The 23,179-nt window shown below is 42.8% G+C and overlaps 3 protein-coding genes across 12 annotated transcripts in view; all 3 read left to right on the forward strand.

The window, feature by feature from the left end:
- Window positions 1-23,179, forward strand: part of LOC310709034 (uncharacterized protein) — a 431,701-nt gene that overhangs the window by 350,081 nt on the left and 58,441 nt on the right. The window contains exon 4 of one of the 2 annotated variants that reach the window (XR_014527293.1): window positions 5,156-5,363. The exons of the other annotated variant lie outside the window; for it this stretch is intronic. The gene's annotated coding sequence lies outside the window, so the exon portion shown is untranslated. Of the gene's footprint in view, window positions 1-5,155; window positions 5,364-23,179 lie in introns of those variants that run through there. 2 annotated transcript variants of the gene reach the window in all.
- LOC310709079 (tigger transposable element-derived protein 1-like) overlaps window positions 1-23,179 on the forward strand; it is an 877,074-nt gene that overhangs the window by 74,019 nt on the left and 779,876 nt on the right. The window lies entirely within an intron of this gene.
- The window catches only part of EPB41L1 (erythrocyte membrane protein band 4.1 like 1), a 183,734-nt gene that overhangs the window by 37,540 nt on the left and 123,015 nt on the right, over window positions 1-23,179 (forward strand). The window lies entirely within an intron of this gene.

Below are 23,179 nucleotides of genomic sequence, written 5' to 3' on the forward strand. Positions count from 1 at the left end.
GGTAGACACCAACCTTATTATTACGAGAAATTCTAACCCTCCATTTAAGACTGTCTTAATCAGCTGAAAAGTTTCCTTAGTTCCGCTTCATACTGCTTTTCATTTAGACTGTGGGCATGCAAGGACATTCTCAAATACAGAGGGACTACATATCAAGACTTCACTTTAAAACTCTAGCAGCAGCCACTCTAACCACTTAAACTGTTTGAACAGCTAAATACAAAAGCATAGTGGTTTCCATAGTCCTTTTTATTCATTTCTTTTCAGACCCTACTTTGCTTAGCACACACGCGTGGACATAACACACACCTATTTTACAATTATGTGACATGTTAGTGATGAATATGACTCAAGTGATATTTAAATGGTTTTTGGTGCTCCCTCTTCAGAATTTAAGCTCTTGTTTTGTGCCTGCAGGATGCTAAAATCTGGAACCTTGTTCTGCTTGAAGTTCCTAGCTGATAGTGTCTAAAGACATTTCTCTGTAGTTCTTTTTGTTAGGATCCCAACTTTGGGCTTATTCAGACTGCCTTTTGTGGCATTTTTCTAGGCAAAGATCCAGGCTTTAAAACTCTGTGTCCAGGCAATGTTGGCACCTGTGGGTGCAATGATGACCTTGAAGGTTTCATGGTGCCCAAGACATTTCAAAGTCGCTCAATGCTTCCTTGGTTATGGTGATGGTGGTGATTACCCTTTTCTCCCTTGGATAACATAAAGAGCTGGAATAGGGAGTTGGAAGAATAATAGTCTTTCCCACTTCCTCTTTTAGTTTGATGTGCTTTTCTAGACTCAGATTAATTTTGCTGGATCCAGTGCTTAGAAAACCAAAAACTGTGTTCACATACTTTCTTTACTCCTCTGCGTTGGAGGGTGGGTTGAACTGGGGGAGTAGAAAGAGCAGTGACCAAATGGTGTGGTGCCCACAGCACTCACTCAAAAATGCAGATGTGTTCATTGGCCTTCAAAGGCTGGTGGTGCCAGGATTTAAGGCAATAAAATACCCTAAGAACTGAGGCTAAAAAAATAGCAGGGATGTAACCCAAACCCAAAATTAATTGTGTTGCCATGGTGAGCACGCCCTATCTTTATCTTGTGCTTCTCTGCTGAATTTTGCATAGAACCACAGAATCTGTGTACTCCAAATGCCTGGGGGGTCATACCAATTCACTCTTGGTGACTTTTTTTTTTTGCCAATATCTGGAGCGACTTGAGGAATGAGGGGAAGATGTGTGATTTTCAATGCTGATAAGAGAGCTTTCTATAGGGAAGCTAGAGCTGCTTCTGCACAACATCTCTTCTCTGGCTCTTTTGTGTGTCCTTTTTGCACTTTTGGCTGAACAATTCTGGTGGCCAATCAACACTTCTGGCCCACATTGCTCAAAGGAGCCAGAATACATCCAAGGCAATCACTTGAGCAATGGAGTCCTCCTTGGTTTAGATGCACGAGTTAACACTGCAGCTGTTTCTTCTGCTTCCTTCATATTGGAAAAATAAATGAGAGTTCAGGTACATGTGATTGTGCAGAGAGGAGAATAACCCATTCAGTAGCAGTGGGGAATGAATAGGAATGTTGCAGAAATTGGAATCTAAAATGAAGAGCAGGGCTTTAGCTTTGCAGGCACACTTCTGTTCTTTTTGCCTGCTAACTTCCTTGGACTTATGCTATGTGTGTGTCCCCATGCCTGCTTCGTTCAGTTCTGTCTATGCATCTCATTCCTCATTTTCTATCCTTTCCTGCTGCTTTTACTCTGCCTTGGGCTACTGCTCTGGCCATGTACTTCCAGTTTCCCTTAGAATAGAACCTGCTGTTTTTGTCCTCTCAAATAAGCAGCAGCAAACTGTGTGATGATGGTCTGAGATGCAAGGGCACGAAGGAGGATAAGGTGCTAATAAATTGCAGCCGTATTTGAGTACATGACTGCCTGGAGACAAGCTGCATGTTTGTCCTTCTAACCTGAATTTCATTCTCCCTGAGGCACTTTGATCTCTTCCTTGCCCTCTAGATATACCAGCCTGATGCCCATGGAGGCTGGCGCACTGAGGTTATTTTTTTAGCTAATACAAAAATGCAACTCCTTAGCATTATAGATGTTCATTATCTGTCTTCCTCTGTGTGTAATGACTACAGACTTCATAGAAGGTGCAGATGTTTCTGCAGCTGGCCAAGTCCGGCAAGTAATGATCCCCACGTGGCCTACTTGTGTGACTGCTGAAAGCACAAAATTGCAGTTGTGGCTTTTCAAAATCCACCCTCTTGTTCATAGAAGGGAAGGGGCAATCTTTGCATGAGCTCACTCTTCTGCCATTACACTACTGATATAAACAGAACATACACAAGTTGTTACTCACTCTTGGCTGCAGTACCATTTCTTCCTGGTCTTATGGTGCACTTCCACATAGTATCAGCATTACTAGGCATACGCCATCGGAAAGGCACATCACTAAAACCTGTAGAAAGCATGCATGTTGGACTTTTTTCATTTATGCATCAAGCAAAATTTTGCACATGGCATGAAGGAATGTGCACAGACAGGCTACCTTATCTCTCCACAGCTGAAGCGCTGGTGCTTCTTTTCACTGTTGTACGTGTTGGAGATAAGAATTGGTAAGTCTCTTTACACATAATGGATTTCTTGAGTTACGGTCAGAAGCAACCAGGGCTCTTACAGTTCCCAGCATTTTCTGAGGGGCTAGGAAAGAGAATGTATTTTAAATGTAATATGTGCATGCAATCTGTTTCTCTTTTTTGTCTTTTTCCTCTTCTCTGTTTAGCACACCTTTAGCAGTTTTTTACATAAAAAAAAGAAAAGAAAAGAAATTGTGTGTATCAGAGAGCAGAGATTTCTCCTCATCCTTCCCCATTAACTGAGAAACATTGCTGTGGCATCCTTTTTGTTAGCTGTGCCTCAAACTGAAGTTCTATACAGAGAAAGGGACACATGAAATTTAGATATTAGGAAAAGTAGCACTGTTTGGCTGTCCATTTTTATCGGGTCCCAGTGCTAAAGAAATGCTACACTTCACAATCTTCAGTGAATTTTAATTGAACTCCGCACCCTTATGAAGGAGGGGAAATGCCATTTTGCTTCATAATTGAGGAACACAGCTGTAGAAAAATAACTATTTGTAGCAGAATATGTTTCAAGCCTGAGCCAGTGGGGCCACGCCCCTCATCCTTTTTAAATATCCACAGCAAGTTTGCATTTTGGTCTGCAGACCGGAGGGCCAATTCACCCAAACAGTTGTTGCTCCTGCATACCTAAAATAGGTCCTAGTAGCAATGAATGAATCTTTCCCCAAAATGTCTAGCTATATATACATTATTTACACAATGGGCCCCACGTGATTGGCTAATTCTGGGCTGCTCCTGTAGGCCAATCAGGTTGCAGATTCACCTCCTCCAGATGCCTGATTGGCTGCTCCTGCAAGCCAATCAGGTTGCTGATTCGCTTCATCCAGGAGCCTGAGTGACTGCTCCTGCAGGCCAATCAGGTCGCTGATTCACTTCCACCTGGAGCTGGATTGGGTGGCTCCTGTGGACCAATCAGACTGCTGCATTCTGAATCCTACTGTTCTAGGATTCAGCTCAGTACATAACAATACCCAACTTTCCTTGAGGATGTTCTTGTATGGTGTCCACCCAGTTCACTTTGTTTATTTCAGAGATGAGTAATATTACCCACCACTGGGAAAGCAGCTCAGAGCTAATTTGGTAGTCCATGTGAATTTTGGTAGTTCATGTGAATACTGAATCAAGATTTTCTACTCTATTCCCCTACTCTTTCCTTTCAGAATATTTAGATCAGGAAATGGGGAACTAGCTGGAAAAGCACAGCTGAGGCAAGAAGCCATGACTGCTGCCTATGGAATGCACAAAGCCTGTATAAAACTACATGTGGAATCCCACCATCTTGCCTTAATTTGGTGGGTATCCGGGCCTCCTTTGTGTTCAGGCCCTTCCATAAGTGGCTTGCCCCACACCTTTATAAAACTTCTTAGAACTTAAAAAAAGAGAAAAGTTGCTTTTGTGCATTCTGTATTTCCTCACCTCTTGTTAAAATGCTGTTTGATTGGGTTTGTAAAGTGACTTCATTGCCTTTTGTTGTGTTACATAAGCAGTCACGATTGTCTGGGGTGCCAGTTTGTGAAGATGCTGTTTGCATGAAATGGCAGTAAGCGGACTATAATTACTTGTTGATGTGTTTTTAAGAGACCTGTGCCAGAAATAGAGTGGCCATGTGCCCTCTTCTAGAGGACTGTCTTCTGTTTGAAGGGCAGTCAGAGCTATTTTAAGGCAAAATTGGCCCTGCCAATGTAGGCTGCCATATGTACAGATTTCCCTGGACATTTGGCCAATTCCCATCTGGATGCTGCTGACCAATGCGGTTTTCCAGATATGTCCAGGAAATGGACGCATTGCAACCCTACCTTTACATTAAGGAGTCCTTTGTTTGAAGAGCTGTTGGGTCCAAGCCCAGTTTAAAGATAAAGAACCACCAGATGGGAGGGCAGGAGAGGCCTTGAAGTTGTCCACCAGCTGTTCACACCTGAACAGCTGACTTAGCAGGCAGGTAGGTCACCTGACTAACCTTCCCTGCTGTGGAGAAATGTATTTCTGTTGAAATTATCCATCTCCTTTCTAAATTTGCATAGATACATATCAATTAGAATGTGCAATTTTTATGCAAATTTGTGCCCTTGTCCTTTTTCTTTTTTTTTTTAGGAATGCTCTTTCTCTCTCTCTTTTTGATCATGAATAAGTGGCTTCCCTAGTCAGAAAAAACCCCTGTGTAGGGCTGTTAGAATAAGATAGTGAAATAAGACTGTTTAAATAACCCTGGTAGTTCTTGTAGCTGAGCGCATACTCACTGGTCCTGTGATCTCACACAAACAGGTTGTTGTTGTTGGTATCTCAGACAAGTAGGAGTGAATAGAGAGGGTCAACTCAAAACTTAAGTGGTCTATTAAAATTGCCAAGGATTTGCATCAGATCCTCCAGGAACTTTCATTTGCAAACAACCTCTTGGTCTAAAAATATTAATTAGTTTGTTTGGCAGGCTCTCATGTGGGCAAGACTACCATGGCATTAATAAGCTTCAAGACCAGTTCAGGAAAACCCAACATATAGTGGTACCTCGGGTTACATATGCTTCAGGTTACAGACTCCTCTAACCCAGAAATAGTGCTTCAGGTTAAGAACTTTGCTTCAGGATGAGAACAGAAATCGTGCTCCGGCGGTGCGGCAGCAGCAGGAGGCCCCATTAGCTAAAGTGGTCTTCAGGTTAAGAACAGTTTCAGGTTAAGAACGGACCTCCGGAATGAATTAAGTACTTAACCTGAGGTACCACTGTAATTTCCCTCCCACCTTCAATTTGGGATGCGAAAAAGCCCCACCCCTCTGCAAAGGATTATATATTAATCATGGAATTTGGATGAAAAGGAGAAGAAGGAGTAGAGAAAGGAAGGGACTGCTGTAATCCTATTATGGATTCAGTGCCGCTTATTCTGCACAAGATCATTTTGCTGCTGCTAATAAGGGACCGTTGTGTGAGTTGCCAAGGTAACCAAGGCTTTGGGTCTATTAGGAATCACTACTGGCTTTGCAGTTTATCTCCCCCCTTCTCTCTCCCTCTCTCTCTTTCCCTCCCTCTCTCTCTCTTAAAAATGAATTAACCCCCCTCTGCTCTGTTTTTGCCAGCATGTGGCGTTAAGTAATGGAATGATCCCAGTTATTGTCACCAGCAGACAATGCGAGTTTTGTAATGATGTGTCCATCACTTGCACGTCCAAAGCATCTTTCAGCCATGGACCTCTAAAGAGGACTAATGCTTCCTTTTGTCACCCTGTTTAGCCGTAGCATATATTTCCATTACTTTCACACCAGTGCTCAACAGCCAGGAGTCACAAAAGTTGCTCAAGCAAGCAGTTGACGGGAGAGCAAACTGCAGCACTGGCTTTTTATTTGGGATTTTAGAAAGTGAGACTATCATGCACAACCCAAAAAGCATTTTTGAGGCCTTTGGTGCTTTTCCTTAGCCGCTTATGAGTGGAGATTGTTTTTTTAAAGTTGTGTGTACCATGTAGACCAGGCATCCCCAAATTCGGCCCTCCAGATGTTTTGGGACTACAATTCCCATCATCTCTGTTAGCTAGGGATGATGGGAGTTGTAGTCCCAAAACATCTGGAGGGCTGAGTTTGGGGATGCCTGATGTAGACATAGGTGACTAGCCTTTCACTTGCCCAAAATCATTTGTAGCCTTCCAGAGTTCAAAGTGAATGCTTGGAAAGTGGGGTGTGTGTGTGTGTGTGTGTGTGTGTGTGTGTGTGTGTGTATTCACTGCAGATGTTCAGCTTCATGCTCAGGCATCACCTAGAGATTGAGAATCCTAGTAGGTTGCCCATCTGCTGGCAAGTGAGTCACAGTGCCCTTTCCTGTTGCAGAATCATGATTCCCTGGCAGGAAATAAAAATGTTCAAGACCCTGCAGTCTTGATTGGGGCCCTCTGCTGGTTGCTACCCTAGCTGCCTTTCCCAATGTGATTTTCATTTGTCTTTAGGATAAGAGATCAGAGTAGCAGCGGGAGAAAGGCTAGGCATGTGAGCAGAATTGAGGCAAGGAGCTTACATCATAAAAATATTGACCTAGTGTCTGGCAGGTGAGCAAAAAGCAAATTCTATGTTAGGGATCATTAGGAAAGGGATTGGAAATACAGCTGCCAGTATAATAATGTCTGCCATGGCCCCAGCGGTCAGCCAGGTTGGGTGCTGGCTAAGGGTTCAAGCCCTTACTGGCCTGACCTGCTGCCTATTTGCTCACAGAGTCGTTCTTTATTATCCAGCTGAAGCATCATCCAAACACTGTGCAAACATTTCTGGAAACCTAAAATGAGCTATCAGTTCTGAGATGGCCTCTTCATGCTTAGAGCAATGGCAATGTCCAAGAATGGCTTGTGAGTTTAACAAATGATAACATCCAGACAAATGCATGGTCTTCTGCTTTTTAAAGTATCACCTTCTGTACATGGTAGGTTATTCATTTGATGCTGGCATTTCCTCGTTGCTTTGGTGACAATACATACATACTTAATTTTATTTTTCTAGTACCTTTCCATGGTTCAAACTATGCTCAAGGCATGAAAAGAATACATAACTAAAACATAGCAAAAGAAGTCATAAACAATAAATGAAACATTAAACCATACGTAACCAAACTGAACAGTTTCCATATACTGTAAATCACAAGATACGTAATAAAGGTACAAAAAAACAACAGCAACAACCTCCACCAAGCACGAACAAAGCCACCAGTATATTGCACTGTTTCTGTTTCACTTTGTGTGAAAGGCAAATTACCTGCTCCCCTTTGTGAAAAACCTGCATATCCCAGGGACAATACAAGTCTTCTTCGCATTCATTTTGGGGCCAGGAGAGTTACAAACGTATCAATCTGTAACTGGTTTCAAAATTGAGCCAAAGGTAAACTTTTAACTGGATCTTCAGCCCACGCTTCAGCTTATCAGCTAAACATTACAACCTGAGCCTGAAACTTTCACTGAAAGCTAAGCCTGCAATAGTTGAATTGAGGCTGACCTCTCTTCTTTCTCAATCTGCGCTATTGTGAAATACCTTTTTTTTTGGGCGTTTTATTTACCCTCATTAGGTTTCTCTTATTTTTTTTTAAAAAAATTGTACCCTACTCTTCCTTAAAAAATAATAATCTTGGAGCAGGCTACAGTGTAAATATAAACACACAATACACAAAAAGTCTCATTAAACCAATAAAACATATAATGGGCATCAATTGGAACAGTTCAGATGTTAATGAGGGCCAGCTGCCTAGCTTCACAAATAATTTAGCCAATGGTAAGTAAATGTGTTTTTAACTGGTGCTGAAAAACCCATCAGGGCTGCCAGTAAAATTGTGAGAGTAAGGCACTCCACAGTTGGAGTGGAAGTGGATATTGAGAATGCTCCCTCATTTGTTGCTGCATAGCACATATTCAGCAAATGCAGCATTATTAAGAAGGCATCCTCACCTGATCGTACATCCAGGCAGGTACATCTTATTATGCAAAATGCTTTGCAATTTTTATCTTGCTCATTCTTGTAGCAATCGCATGCAAGAAGTTGTTAAATGTCATCCAGAAGGTTTCATGACTAAATAGAAGAAGAGAAGAAGAGTTTAGATTTGATATCCCGCCTTTCGCTCCCTTTAAGGAGTCTCAAAGCGGCTAACATTCTCCTTTCCCTTCCTCCGCCACAACAAACACTCTGTGAGGTGAGTGGGGCTGAGAGACTTCAAAGAAGTGTGACTGGCCCAAGGTCACCCAGCAGCTGCATGTGGAGGAGCAGAGACGCGAACCCGGTTCCCCAGATTACGAGACTACCCCTCTTAACCACTATACCAAACTGGCTCTCATAGGGATCTTCTATCCTGCAGTTGCAGCCTTTTCAAGTTCCGAGTCAGGCATTCCAGCCCCAAAATTTGCTCTGAGAGGCCTGGTGTTCAGGTTGACCTTGGCTTCTGATTGGGTGGTTATTTTCACTCCCACAGCCTCTTGTTTTAACACAAATACCTTGTACCTTTTAACAAGACTGACAGCCTTTCTGATGCTTTCTGAAAGTTTGCTTTGTAAATGGAAGTGTCCTTTCATACCCATCAACAATCATTCATTTATGAGAGGCGGCTGCCTGACCTGTTTTCCCAGCATTCTGTGTACCGTGAATTTTGGGGCTTTGAAGAGAAACATTTAAGCTCTCTTCCCCCTCCTCCACCCACTGGTGTTAAGTTGTGTAATGGCATCAAGCACTGTACAGATTTGTTCACCTCCCTGTCTCGAATCTTTTTCATTCCTCTGTCTTTGCCTGCATGAGATTTCATTAACAGTGCAAGGTCATTTGGGCTGTGGCCACCTGCCCTATCCCTGATGTTATCATATATGATGTCAGGTGTGGAAAAGGCAAAGACCCAGCTCAGCCAAAAGGTGATGATTTAAAACTCTGGAGGCAAAGGGTCTGTTGGGGAGATAGCGATCTGGTCCACCAGCCATACTCCGTTCTTCACATCTGCTTTAGCCTTAGGATCACGTAGGGACTAGAAGGGTCATTGCCAATGGCCCAGCCTTGCACCAAAATGGGCAATCGCAAAATCAGATAGATAAGGACAGAGATCAGAAGAATCAGGCAAGTCAAGGGCACAGCAAGAATGAGACTTGGCGAGCTATGCGTGGAGCCTGTTAAGAGCCTGGGGGATGATGTTTTTTAGTGGCTTTTCACACCTTGGTACTAGTCAGCTGGTAGGCGACAATTTTACTGGATAGTGCATTAAAATATGGGCTACTTTTTATTGCATCAGAAGCAGGGTTGCCAAAGTAGGATGGTCCATGCCTGCAAATAACCTGCATTGACAAATGAATATATTGGGTTTGGGTGCAAGAGCCACTTTGCTATTGCAGTGCAGCGTTACTTTGGCATTCAGTCAAGCCAGTGCTGGATGCCAAATGTTTTAGGCTGTCACTGTGGTGCAATGCTGTTGCAACAGCTATTACAAAGCCCTGATGTGGCATAGAAGTAGGTAGAGGGTGTGTGAAGTGGGGGTGGAATTGGCGATGACTCATAAGCTGAGTATAGCCATTGAAAGGTGTGTGTGTGTGTGTGTGTGTGTGTGTGTGTGTGTGTGTGTCTATCTGCATTTCTAATTTCGGTCCCAGATATATGCATTGGATGCGATCTTCAGGGTATATATTCAAATGCACATTTTAAAATGCTAAATTGCTTGGATATGTATTTCTGTAGCCAAGTTTTGCACTGATTTATTTACTTCTGTGCTTTTGGCACACTATGGTTCTTTGCAGAAATTATTGGCCTTCCACCCCTTTCCACACGGAGCACTGGGAAGCTATTGCAGAGAAATAGGAGTCCCACCACAGCAAACAAACTGATGTTAGTGTCCAAACCAACTTCCAAATGGTGGAATGGAAGCTGTGTGTGGCATCTTCCAGCATGAAGTTGAATGATTTCAGGTGACTCCAGATATTAGCAGTAAACTCTGCAGACATAGTCACTGTTCTTCGCATGTAAACTGCACTATAAATTATTTCCTGACAAGGCTATGTATATTACCATTTTCCGTTTCTTTTTACCCAGCCTGCCTCGTATTCTCTAGAAATATTAACACCCTGATCATATTCCCTAGAATCATATGAAACTATTCTTCAGAGTGCATTTATTGTGGCGATTCATTCAACGGTGATGATGGAAAGGAGATTGATGAGATATTTCTGGTTTTCATATATCTGGGTCTTCTTTTCCTTTTATAAAATGCATTCCTTTAAAAAGGAACTCCAGGTTATTTCCAGTGATTTGGAAAGCTGGGCATCACTTAAATTTAGTGTTTAGCGTAATGTTAATATACTGAAGAGGGATATTTTGCCATGGATAATCTATGCATTTCAAGATAATATTCAAGATATTATTATTATTATTTATAAAATTGTGGCTTGCATACCGCTAGGTAACAGACCAGGGATTTCTGGCTGAGACTATTCTGCAACTATTCTGACAAGCTACAACTCTCAAGATTCCTTAGAGGAGAATTGTTATAAAACCAATGCAGTACGATTGTATCTCATGGGGGGAGGGTTTGGTTTCAAAAGTTTATGTATAAGCAAAAATGTATATACTTGAACCCTTGGAACTGCCCCTACCTGAGCATGTCAGGTCTTCTGGAGCTGGTGTGCTGAAAGGGCCTTATAGAAATACGAGATCAGGATGAAAGAATTTTTAAGGAAGATTGGAAAAGATATTTGAAAAAAATATAAACATATAAAAATGTTAACAGCATTAGAATAAATTCAGCAGTAAAAAATATATTGATACAAAATTGGAAAAATGAGAATGGGGGGGGGGGTGGCGGCGGAATAGAATATGTAAGAGCTGTTCGACAGTGGAATTTGCTGCCAAGGAGTGTGGTGGAGTCTCCTCCTTTGGAGGTCTTTAAGCAGAGGCTTGACAACCATATGTCAGGAGTGCTCTGATGGTGTTTCCTGCTTGGCAGGGGGTTGGACTCGATGGCCCTTGTGGTCTCTTCCAACTCTATGATTCTATGATTCTATGATTCTTTCCTCTCCCCCACACCAAGCAAGGCAGAGAGCTCAAAAGCTCTTTTTGCACATAATATGCAATCATTTCTTAAATCTCTTTAAGAAAAATAATGAACGCTCTCCTTTTTTCTGTATAAAATAGGGTGCCTGCTATTGTTGAGGAGAGTGATGGAAAGGTGGTCTAGCTCCGTTATCTAGTCAGCTAGTCTGTCTTACATTCCAGTAATACACCATTCATGTTACAATCTCTGGCTCTTTGCAGAAACTCAGTCTAATAAAACAAAGTTAAGCTTTGTGTGAACAGCCTCGAGGGGTACGGATTTCATTGTTTGTTAAAGGAAATCAATCTGCCAACATTTTATTTGCAATTTTGAAAAGCCCTGTTTGGTCCAGCTCTTACAAAACATGGAGCGGTAGAAGTCGTCGGTTCATCAAGAATGGAAGGCTGCAGAGAGCCTGAAACAAAGGCTGTTGTTATTTAAAAAAAAGATGAAGAGGACAGATATCAGTTCATTGTTGGTATCATTTTAGTGCTTTTCTTAAAGGAATATGCAGCTGGCGAGCTGGATTATGTTATTTTATAACTGAAATGGCACCTAGTAAAAAAATATAAGGCCCTGATCCAGCGGTTCCAATTTACATGCGGGGGCAATGATGTGTGCTCAGATGGTAAGAAGGGACTATTTCATTCACTTGGATTTCATTCACTCACTGCCTTGGGTTCAGGATACCTATAGGACAATCTGAGTGCTGTTATGCTCAGGTTCTGCTGTTGGGCTTCCCACAGACGTCTGATTGGCCAATGCAAGAACAGAGTTCTGGATTTAATAGGTCTCTGGCTTGATCGAGTAGATTCTCTTGCATAGCCTGTCCACTGCCTAAGAACTAGTGAAGAGAGCCTTCTCTGTGACCCACCTGTGGTGGGAACACAGTTGACTGGCGAGAGTTACGCATTTCTCAATGGCTGCAGCACTCAGGTTTTGGAATAGCTTCTCCATGAAACTTGGATGAAACCTGTCTTTATCCACCTTCTACTAACTAGTAGAGATTTTTGTATTTCAGTAGGCTTTTGTTCTGGACAGGAGATGTTTTTACTGAAGTGTGTGTTTTTATTCGTTTTGGCCTGGCTCTACTGTATTTTGTTTGCTATGAAGGCTTTATGGTGATACTGTGATTTTAATGGTTGCAACTGCTCCAAGGGATACATTTAGAAAGTTAGCATTAGAAATGCTCACAGAAAAATAAGTATTTGCATATTGACATCAGTCTTGTTTCTTATATTGAAATGTGCAGCATACAAACCTTGGTCCGTGTGAACCGAGATCTGGACGCAAGTTAAGAAGACATACATGCTTGTGTGCAATTTGTAATCAGAATATTTTGGTGCAAAATGATCTCATTCACGCTTCCTGAACCAATGACGGAACAGAGAAACACAGCTTTCCTTTGAAATTTGCACTTGGTTGAATTTTGTGATGTCGTTCTGTGAGCAAAAACTGCACATGGAAAAGCTTGTATTAGGGGAAAGTGCATATGAAAATGATTATATCAGTGCAAATACTGTACAGGATATTTTCCTGCAAAAATGGATATGTGTAAGGTAGTATTTCCATTCCTTCCTTCACCCAGTTTTGACTCTGGCTCCCCCGGAAGGTTGTCCAGAAGGGAATTGGGCTCTCAGACTTTAAAACGTTTCCCCTTCCCAGTATATATATACATATAAATTAGCATATGCATTTTTTCTGCCATTCTGAGTCCTTGTTTATCTTCTTTTGGAGATGCATTTCCGCTTTTTAAGCAATAAGTAGCCAGGCTACTTAAAACACAGCAATTTATTCACAATTCCTGTAGCTGCATGTTTTTCTACAGGGCACTTATTAACATGGCGGTGATGATCTTGCCAGTTAAAGGTCAGATAATTTATTTTTATAGACTAGTGTAGTGGTAAAATCGTGTTGTACTCTCATTTTTTACTAGTTTTTTGTTCAAATTATATGTCAGCTCTCTCTTGTTTTTGTCTCTTGAATCAAACACAGCAGATTTTATTTTCCAGTTTTTGGTTTGCTGCGATTAGTGTACCACTTTTTAAAAACTCTCCCCTTCCAGTGAATTAATCTTATTTCTGAGGTGAACTGAAATGAAGCAGAAACCTAAATTGTGTTTTGAACACCTACACTGCTTCCTTTTGGATACTGGAAAGCCGGGAAAGGTGCGGAAGAAAAGAACCCAAATGAAACGGGTGCTGGAGCAATTTCCCTGTGAGGAAACTTTATTATATCTGGGGCTTTTTAGTTTAAGGAAAAAGTGAGTAAGGAAGGAGGCATTATAGAGATGCATAAAACTATTCATGATACTGAAAAATTGGGTAGAGAACTTGCCTCCCTCAGCTCCTCGAAATAGTAGGAGTCTAGGATCATCCAGTGAAGCTGAATGGTGAGAGACATACAAAATGAAGTTCTTCAGAAAGAACATAGTGAAGCTGTGGAATTCTCTACCACCAAATGGCCACCAATTTTAGATGGCTTTAAAAGGGGATCAAGGCAAATCCATGGAGGTCAAGGCTATTGATGGCTACTAGGGATGATGCCTAGATGCTACCTCCAAGATAGCAGAAGGACTATACCTTTGACCAGGGGTTGGCAAATTTTTTTAGCTGTGGACCAGTCCACTGTCCCTCAGACCTTGTGGCGGGCCAGAGAAGCGGCACCGGGGGGGGGGGCTGGAAGAAGAGGCAAGGGGGGCAAGTAGTCCTTCTCCCCAGCCCCAGCCGCTGCACTTACCTTCCCTGGGGCTGCCACTGCTGTTTCTTGTGGGTGGTCAGAGCAAGCTCATCTGCTCTGCTGTCTGGCCCACATGAGCACCAGGGTGGCGGCGGCGGCGGAGGGAAGATGAGCGGCACAAAAGGGCTGGCTCCAGAGAGGAGCTACTTAAAATGGCGCTCAGCCATCTCAACCCAGCCCCCTTCCTCCTCTAGGCAGGGCGGGGAGAAGCCAGGAGGAGGGAGGGAGGAGGCGCTGTCGTGGTGTGTGTGGGAGGGGGAATGGAATGGCTCAGGGGGATGGTGCAGCCCGAATGAACAGAATCCCCACGCTGATCCACAGACAGTCTGCGGGTCGGATCCTGAAGGCAATTAGGCCTGATCCGGCCCGTGGACCTTAGTTTGCCGATCCCTGCCTTTGACTATCACCTGCTGGGGAAACAACAGCAGGAGACAGCTGATGAGCTCTTGGCTGGTTTGGGGGCTTCCTATCAGCATTGGATCAGCCATGGAAGAAAACAGGATGCTAGACTTAGGTAGGCCTTTGGTCTGTTCTGGCAGGGCTCTTCTTAGGTTCTTAATTTATTGATGAACCCCAACCTCCTATCCCATTACCACATATTTGCATTTGCATTTCCCTCCTTCTCTTTCCCTGGCAAGAGTGCCGCACTGGCTTGTGGAAAGAGAAAACAGCCTGAAGATATTTGGAGACTTGATGATGACTTTGGAGAGCTTTTGTGTTTTTAGTGGAAAAGCTCTTGGTGTTCTCTATTGAAAAGGCACACCAGGAAAATTGTCACTGAATGTGAAAATGGATTTTATTTTTTTGTACCATTGGGGGCCTTTGTAGTTGAAACGTGACTGGGACTTTTGGGGGAGAGCCCGGGAGGGTGACCCTATTTGTCACAGGAACATAGGAAGCTGCCTAATGCCAGACTAGATTCCTTGCCTGCCCATCTTAGTAGTACTGAATAACAGAGGTCTTTCCCATCACCTGCTGCATGGTGCTCTTTTATATTTAACCACAGGTACCGGAGGCTGACCCTAGACCTTCAGCAAGCAAAGCATATTCTCTGCTCTTGTTCTCTGTCCCCACGCTGAGCTTGTCGAGCTGCGGTGTAGGGACGGTAGAAGCTGCATGGTGGATAGACTTGAAAACAATTGTTGTACAATGTGCAGGTGAATGAAGACATACCCTCCAACAGTTCAAATAAAAATAAGAGACAGCTGAGCATTTGTAGCAGCCTCACACCAAAAATTGCCACCATTACATACTGTTAGCTTGTCTGCTGTGCGTTCTGTTTGTTTTACCGTGCAATAGCATGCCCTGGCTTCTGCAGCAGGATGTGTTAAATAAAATGACCATGATTCTTTCCGTTTTAAAAACCCAGAAACAGCATGTTTCCATATTCTGTTAATCTAGTTATATTTATTACAGAATGGGTATGGTTGTATCCATTATAGAGCAGTAGTGATTTTTACTCACTCAGCTGCATTTATCATCTGAAAAGGCAGTTATGGGAGTTCTGGGGGGAGAGGAAGGAAAACAATCAGTGCACTGTCATTTTGCATCCTTGGGTGTGCATTTATTATTTAAAACTCATAAAAAACATTTTCATTGGCGCTTTTCCAAGCTGTCCAGGTTGGATGCAAGTAAATAAAAATAACTTTCAGGTTAAAAATGCATGTTTTAGAACAATAAAAGAGGAAAACAGCAGTACACTAACTGCTAACGATATCCGTCATAATTAATAGGTCTAATAATCACACAGCCCCAGCTATTAACTAAAAGCCTTGTGGAACAAGCAGGCTTTGCATTCTTCTACCAGCAGAGAAGGAAAATGCACATCTTCTGGGAGATCATTAGATGACCTTGGGGCTTACTGTAGGGAGGGAACTGGAGCAGGGGCTTAGAAGTTATTGGTGCTTGGGGGCTCGTGGGGAGGGGGGGGGGAGAGAGAGAGAGAGAGGCTTTCTGGAGTATCTTCAACCTGGGGTGCTGGGAAGTTTTTGCCTCTGCACATGAGTCTGGGAATGTTCTGATCAGTTCCCATTGAGTTCATGAAACAGTATACCCTGACCTGTTCTTAATGCATTGCTGACCACATCTACGGAACGTGATTGTTGTATGAGTGGCGTTAAATGTCAGAAACTACTGCTTTAAATTTAGCCTGGAAGCTGGCAGCCAGTACTGTTGACTCAATATTGTTGGTTAAATGTTTGTTGTTATATGTCTTACACTAGACAGGAAGTAGGTAGTGGTATTCTGCTGCAACCTACTTCTCTGGGAGAATTTATCAGAAGTCTTATTTTACATGGGCAAGGCTCACACCTAGATCACAGGTTGACAGTACTCTGCAGATTATCCCTAATCTCATCCCTGATATCACCTTCAGTTTCAGTTTGTTAAGCATCAGTCTCCTCATCACATCCCTTAGTCATTGTTTCATGATGACACAATTATGGTTCCCAGCTGTTTAGCTGAGCAAACCTAGAGCTGGCTGTCATCAGGATGTCACCTTGCTCCAAATGATTGTTCCAAAGAGCTTAATATTTTTATCTAAAACATTTACACCACCCAAGGAGATCAAAATAATAAATAAAAGCATAACTAAGATACTACAAGAAGACAGGAGTGCCCTGCGTGTTCTGGTGCATGGGGTCACAAAGAGTCGGACACGACTAAACGACTAAACAACAACAACAAGAAGATACTACAAACACTAAACATTTGAATTTTAAAATGAAAACAATGTTAAATAATAATGGTGACAAAATACTGAATATTAACCCTTCAAACCACACATCAGAGGAGGCATTATTGATGGCAAGCTTCTGGGACTGCACCATTTTTAAAAAGAAGAGTGCAGTTGCTGTCAGAAAGAAGCCTCATTCCTCCCCCTGATGTTAAGCATGCTGCAATAATACTCCACCTTCTATGCAGCCTAACCCAACCTGGTGCCCATTATTCATTGGCCCTACAGAGTCAAAGACCGCAGAGAGCTAAGAGAATAATCAGAGATGGAAAATTTCCAAATGAAGCTCACCCACCAGAATCAGGAAAGTTGTCTGCCCCCTAAATAGGCAGTGGAAGCCATATTTAGCACTGAGGAAAGACACATTATCTAGGTGTCTCTGCGACGATTCTGCCACATGTTTTAATTACTGTTATTTATATATAAAATGTATTTTGCTCATCTGGACTGAATGGAACTAGAAACCGACTGGATCTGTTTTTAAGGCATCCTAGGGAGAAGGACTGGGCGGTGTTCCAGTGAGCTAAGATGCAGCTTACTGTATATCAGGGGAATGAAAGCTGGGGAAGGTACAAGGGTTGAGGTAAATATCCTGGGGGAAGGATGGTTGCTAAGCAACCAGTGAAGGTAGAGATTGCTTGTTGTCAGAGGCAGTAGCCTCTCAACTGCTGTTTGGATACCCAGAGTATTGTGTCTGTCTGGTTTGCAAATGACCTTAATTCAGCTGATTCACTACTAAGCTAGGTGTGGTTTTCCTTTTCTGGCCCTTGGGGTGTGATAATTGTGGCTGCCTGATATTGGCAAGTTAAAGGTTGAGAGCTATATTTCATTTCTAACTTGAGGAATACAGGGTCTTTCTCAAATGCTTGTCATTCACAAGCATCACACAAAGCTACCAGAATTGCATTGGGAAGTTGGTCAGGATGTGCAAATGCTGACAGTGTGAACATGGAATTTCCTGAACAGAGAATCCATCTGACTGAATAAGGCCCCATCTGCACTATACATTTAATGCTGTATCATCCCGCTTTAAACAGCCAGGACTTCCACCAAGCAATCCAAGGAACTGTAGTTTGTTAAAGGTGTTGAGAGTCGTTAGGTGACCGTGATTCCCCTCACAGCTATTTTTCTCAAGAGTTCCATAGGAAGAGGCATTGACTGTTAAAACCATTCTGAGAAACGTAGCTATTTTTCACTATGTGTTATCTATTCTCTCTGTTTTCCCTCCGTCTTCCCACTTCTAAAATGGAAGTCCTTTTTACAAGCTTTGTGCTTGTAAAGTGTTAAGATACCCTTTGGGTGAGAGCACTGAAGTATTCCAGAAAATGAAATGCACAAAGTTAACTTTGCTGATGGTGATTTATGGCCAGATACTTCCAAGACGTGCAGGAGAGCTCTGAAGTTCACAGTTCTTCTAGAAATTATACAGTTCCTGAACTACTTCCTGCTACTAAAAGTAGAATTGTTGACAGGTCTTGGCAGTTCTGTGAACCTGGGGATTCATGCCAGGATATGATCAATACCGTTGGCATGGCCCCGGGGTACTTACTGAGAAAGAGCTGGGCACTGAAGCTTTCTCAGTTGTGTTGTGACACTCTTAAGGCTGCAAGCTGAATCTTAAGCAAACATTTGAGTGTTCCCAGGGTCAGCGGCAAACACTTACTCTGTTCCCTGATACGTGCCCTGACTGTTGTTGGAGAGGCCGGGTGGTGTGATGTTAGGTGATGTGAGAGCCATGGATCAGAAACCCTTTAGACAATTTCATGCACTCTTCCGCTGGTGAAATCATCCCTATTCACAGGGCGTGCATCCTGGTGTGCCTAATGTTGTTGTTGTATAGTCATTTAGTCGTGTCTGACTCTTTGTGACCCCATGGACCAGAGCACGCCAGCCACTCCTGTCTTCCACTGCCTCCCGCAGCTTGGTCAAACTCATGTTAGTAGCTTCGAGAACACTGTCCAACCATCTCGTCCTCTGTCGTTCCCTTCTCCTTGTGCCCTCAATCTTTCCCAACATCAGGGTCTTTTCCAGGGAGTCTTCTCTTCTCATGAGGTGGCCAGAGTATTGGAGCCTCAGCTTCAGGATCTGTCCTTCCAGTGAGCACTCAGGGCTGATTTCCTTAAGAATGGATAGGTTTGATCTTCTTGCAGTCCATGGGACTTTCAAGAGTCTCCTCCAGCACCAGTACTTGCTTTTTGTATGTGTTGAAGTTCAGAAGTATGAGGAATGAAGGTCTTGAAAAACGGAGAGAACAAAGAGTGGTGGTGATAATTTTTGTATTATTTTAGGAATAGTGTTTCTAAAATAGAGATTGGAGGGAGGCAGCAGACTAGATTCTATTCTTAGCTCCTCTGGAAGTCCAGTGTAATACGGGCATACCATCTCTATTTTATGTGCCTTGTATTTTGCATAGATTGTGTGCTTCAGGAAGACTTGACTCATTCCCTTACCAGTAGTGAGTAAGACATTCACTCCCTTGGGAATAAAAGCCTTGTTCCTCAGCATCATCAGAATGCAGGCTGTCATTTCAGCTAAGAAAACAGAAAAGTATTTGAGGCCCTTGCTTATATGTGTAATAAATCATAAGGTAAGGAGGATCGTGTTGATGCCCAAAGCCAGAATATGGTATTGTGGAGTTTAGACAGGCAGTAGATGCAGAGACAGGCAGAACACATTTATTAATTTAATGACTTCATCCTGCAGTAGTCTATTCCAGTGTTGCTGCATGAGATGTTACTTACTAGTCCAGGGATAGGGAGCCTGTGGCCCTCCAATGTCTATTGGTCATGCGCGTTGGGGCTGTTGGGAGTTGTAGTCCAAAAGCATCTAGAGCAGGCATAGGCAAACTCGGCCCTCCAGATGTTTTGGGACTACAACTTCCATCATCCCTAGCTAACAGGACCAGTTGTCAGGGATGATGGGAATTGTAGTTCCAAAACATTTGGAGGGCTGAGTTTGCCTATGCCTGATCTAGAGAACGTATAAGGCTCCCCATCCCTGCTCTAGTCAATGCGATTGTATGATTCTTATCTTTGTGAAATCTCTTGGCTATAACAATACTGTATTATGATGAAGCTACTTATTTGTGGGGGCACCGGAATGTAAACACAGTAGTAACAGCACATTGCTGCACAATACGCGGGCATGGGGAACTCTAACCCAAGTTTAAACTGCTGTACCCAGTGCTCCACAAATTATTTCAGGCCTGCAATTTCCACACTCAGGCTACCTCCATGCTCACCCTCCACAGACAAATGCCACTCAGAAATGTTATGCCAGAATGTGAAATACAGTGGTGCCCCGCAAGACGAATGCCTCGCAAGACGGAAAACTCGCTAAATGAAAGAGTTTTCCGTTTTGGAGGTGCTTTGCAAAATGAATTTCCTATGGGCTTGCTTTGCAAGACGACAATGTCTTGCGAGTTCCTGCTGGTTTTTCCCCCCTCCCCCCCTTTTTCTAAGCCGCTAAGCCGCTTATCAGCTGATCCGATCAGCAGATAAGCCGCTAAAAGCTGCTAATAGCGCTAATCCGCTAATCCGTCAATGTGCTTGCTTCGCAAGACGAAAAAACCGCTAGACGAAGAGAATCACAGAACGGATTCTTTTCGTCTTGCGAGGCACCACTGTACTGTAGGTGTGAATTCTGCAGGAAAGGAACACACGTGAGAAACTTGTCTCATGAGAATTCTAGATATTATTATTATTATTATTATTATTATTATTATTGTTGTTGTTGTTGTTGTTGTTGTTGTTAAGCAAATGCTTCCCTCTAGATTCCTTTGTGGGAAAAGACTTACATTGCAATTGGCCTCTCACTCCCATATGTGCATCTTCACACATTGTCATTCTGGAGTTCATTCTGGAATTCACCAGTGAAATGATTTTTGAACAAATCTTTCTCATCCTGACACTGCTTAGGATTCTTACAGTGCAACCCTATAAGTAATGAGACTTACTTCTAAGTCTTATTAGGTTCAATGGGGTTTTTTTAACCCTGGATAATTTTGTGCAAGTTTTAAGCCTCATTTTCTTTGTGTCCATATAAGGCAAGCTGTGGACCATCCTTTTTGCAGGAAGTGTTGTGGGTACATAGTGCATACTGCAGGGTCATATGTCTAACGGCCTCATTTGTGAATGATGAGAAGCAGATGTCCGGGCTGCAGGAAACTGCTGACATGTTACAAATGCATAGCTCTCCAAAAACGCATACAACACGTGTTAATGAACTGTTAGCTCATTAGTCTTGAACAGCTTTGCATGTCCATTCAAGCAAGTAAAGAGTCCTGTGGTTTCTGCATGTAGTTGCCCATTCTGTCTTTGGCTCCAAGTTGTACATGGCAGTAAAGTATTATTGTATTGTATTCTGGTATTTTTCCCACTGCCAAGTAGTAGGTTAGTTGATTCAGTAAGGTTGGGAGACCACATAGCTATAGCTTTGCTCCTGGTAATGATGGAACTTTGGCCACACACATGGATGTGAGGTGGTATTTTGACTTAGGTTAGCCTAACAAGGCTGCCAAGTTAATCTCAAGTGTTCTTAATATAATTAGTTATATTAACACAGAACCCTCTTCTGTGTTTTGCTTCTGATGTTCCCCTGGTGCTCCCTAGTTTTTAACAGGTTTGAGTCTGTGATGTCATAGGTGAGCACCATTTTCTGATCTTGCCTTTCTGTAAACTAAGACAAGACAATGCATTCTAAGTGATTGTCTTCTATCACTGCGGTTCCCAAGCAGACTAGAAAAGTGTTAAGTTGTGGGTGAACATATCAGACGACACAGCGATTCTTCAAACAGCTATTGTTTATTCACAGGCCAGAACAGAACTGAACTGAAGGGTTCAGCCAGCCTGCTTATATAGAGCTCCACTAGAACGCAACAGTAACCATTTTCTGTAACTATCCAATCACTGAACTTTCGATCCCTTATTTGCATATGTGGACCTGAACTATCTACAGTATCCCCCTGCTGGCCCAGGGTGAGAACTTTAGTACATGACAAAATGTGTGTAGGGTGGTGGTAGGGAGACCCACTTGTAGGATCCCCCCCTTGCAGCCATTCCCCACCCCTCTGGAATTTAATCCCCCTAGTTAGTCAGATTACTGCATTGCCAATAAACTCAACACCAAAATAAATGAACACCAACCGCAGGACAGGGGAGTAGGACTTCATTTACTTAGTTATTTTCTGTTTATATGAATGGGTGGCATCTGGCCAACAACCCATTAAATGAATTCTGGACCTCCATCAGTGCCCAACTAACATTGCCAATGTGCTATTCTACTATAGCAAGTAGGTAGTTATGCAGGATGCTGAGCAACTGAAGTAATTGAAGCATGGGCATTTCCAAGTTGTAGCGCTTCCCACAGCAAACATAATTCAACACCATTTCCTTGCTGTAATGGTCTCTGCACCAATTCAGAGTGCTGCAGTTGTGATGGAGAGAAGAGTTGCGGGAGCTGTGGGAGCAATGGCTTTTGATTTCTTCCCTGGCTTTTATTTGCATCTGACTGCTCTGTCACAGCACCTCATTAATTTTTTTTTATACTTCTGTGCTGAGCATCATGTTGGTTCTTATACTAATCCAAAGGAATAAAGGCAGATGCCCATGTAGGCTGTGGATTTTTGTCCAAGTACAGGACAAAGGACCAAAGCCACAGTGGAAGAACCAAAATGTGTACTGCAAAGTGGCTTTGAACTACACTTTGATTGCCAATTCGTGACTGCAAATGCCTAGCTGCAATTTCGTTGATGAGATGTAATAGGCAGGAGGAGGGTTGTAAAGCAAAGATAGCCAACTTAGTGCCCTCCAAATGTGTTGGACTCCAGCTTCCATTGGACATGCTGGCTAGAGCTGATATGAGTTGAGTCCAACAACATTTTGAGAGCTTTGTATTGACGATTCCTGGTCTAATCTTTCCCCTACAATCCCTCTCCTGGGAGTTGTTGAGACCCTTGTTTCCATCTCACTGTGTGAGAAAACAGGCAATGAGAGAGGAGATTGTGTCTGGGCTGTTAATGTTCTATGCCGAACAAACTCAAATTCTGTGATTGGCTTTTTGTGTGTTCGAAATCAGAGCTGCCTGCTTTAGGCTACAGTTGTGCACATAACCTATTTGGGAGTAAGGCCCACTGCTTTTGATTAGGCATATTGTGAATGTAACACTCAGTTTATAGGGTGGTTCTTTTGTTTTGCTTTTGCATTATTAGTGATTTGGGGGCAGGGCACATTCATGTGACAGCAGGACTGAGGAACAGCATGGTGGTTTGTTTTATTTTAAAATATTTCTATACCACCCTTCATCATTAATGGGAATTTGCAGCTATAAAATACACAGGCACAATAAAACAGCAGATTAAAATAGCATAACCACAACAAAACCCCTCAGAGTTTCACTCACAGTTGGCAGGTGAGTTGTGACTATAGCTCGGAATTAACAAGCATTGAATGTCTGGGTGAACAAATAATTCTTGAGCAAATGTGTTGCACGCAGACAGTCCCGGGTTCAATCTACAGCCTTTCATGGTAGGGCTGGGAATGCCCCCTGCCTGAAATAACAGCAC

The sequence above is a fragment of the Podarcis liolepis genome, assembly GCF_965112155.1.
Source record: "Podarcis liolepis genome assembly, chromosome: 6".
Classification (NCBI taxonomy): Eukaryota; Metazoa; Chordata; class Lepidosauria; order Squamata; family Lacertidae; genus Podarcis; species Podarcis liolepis.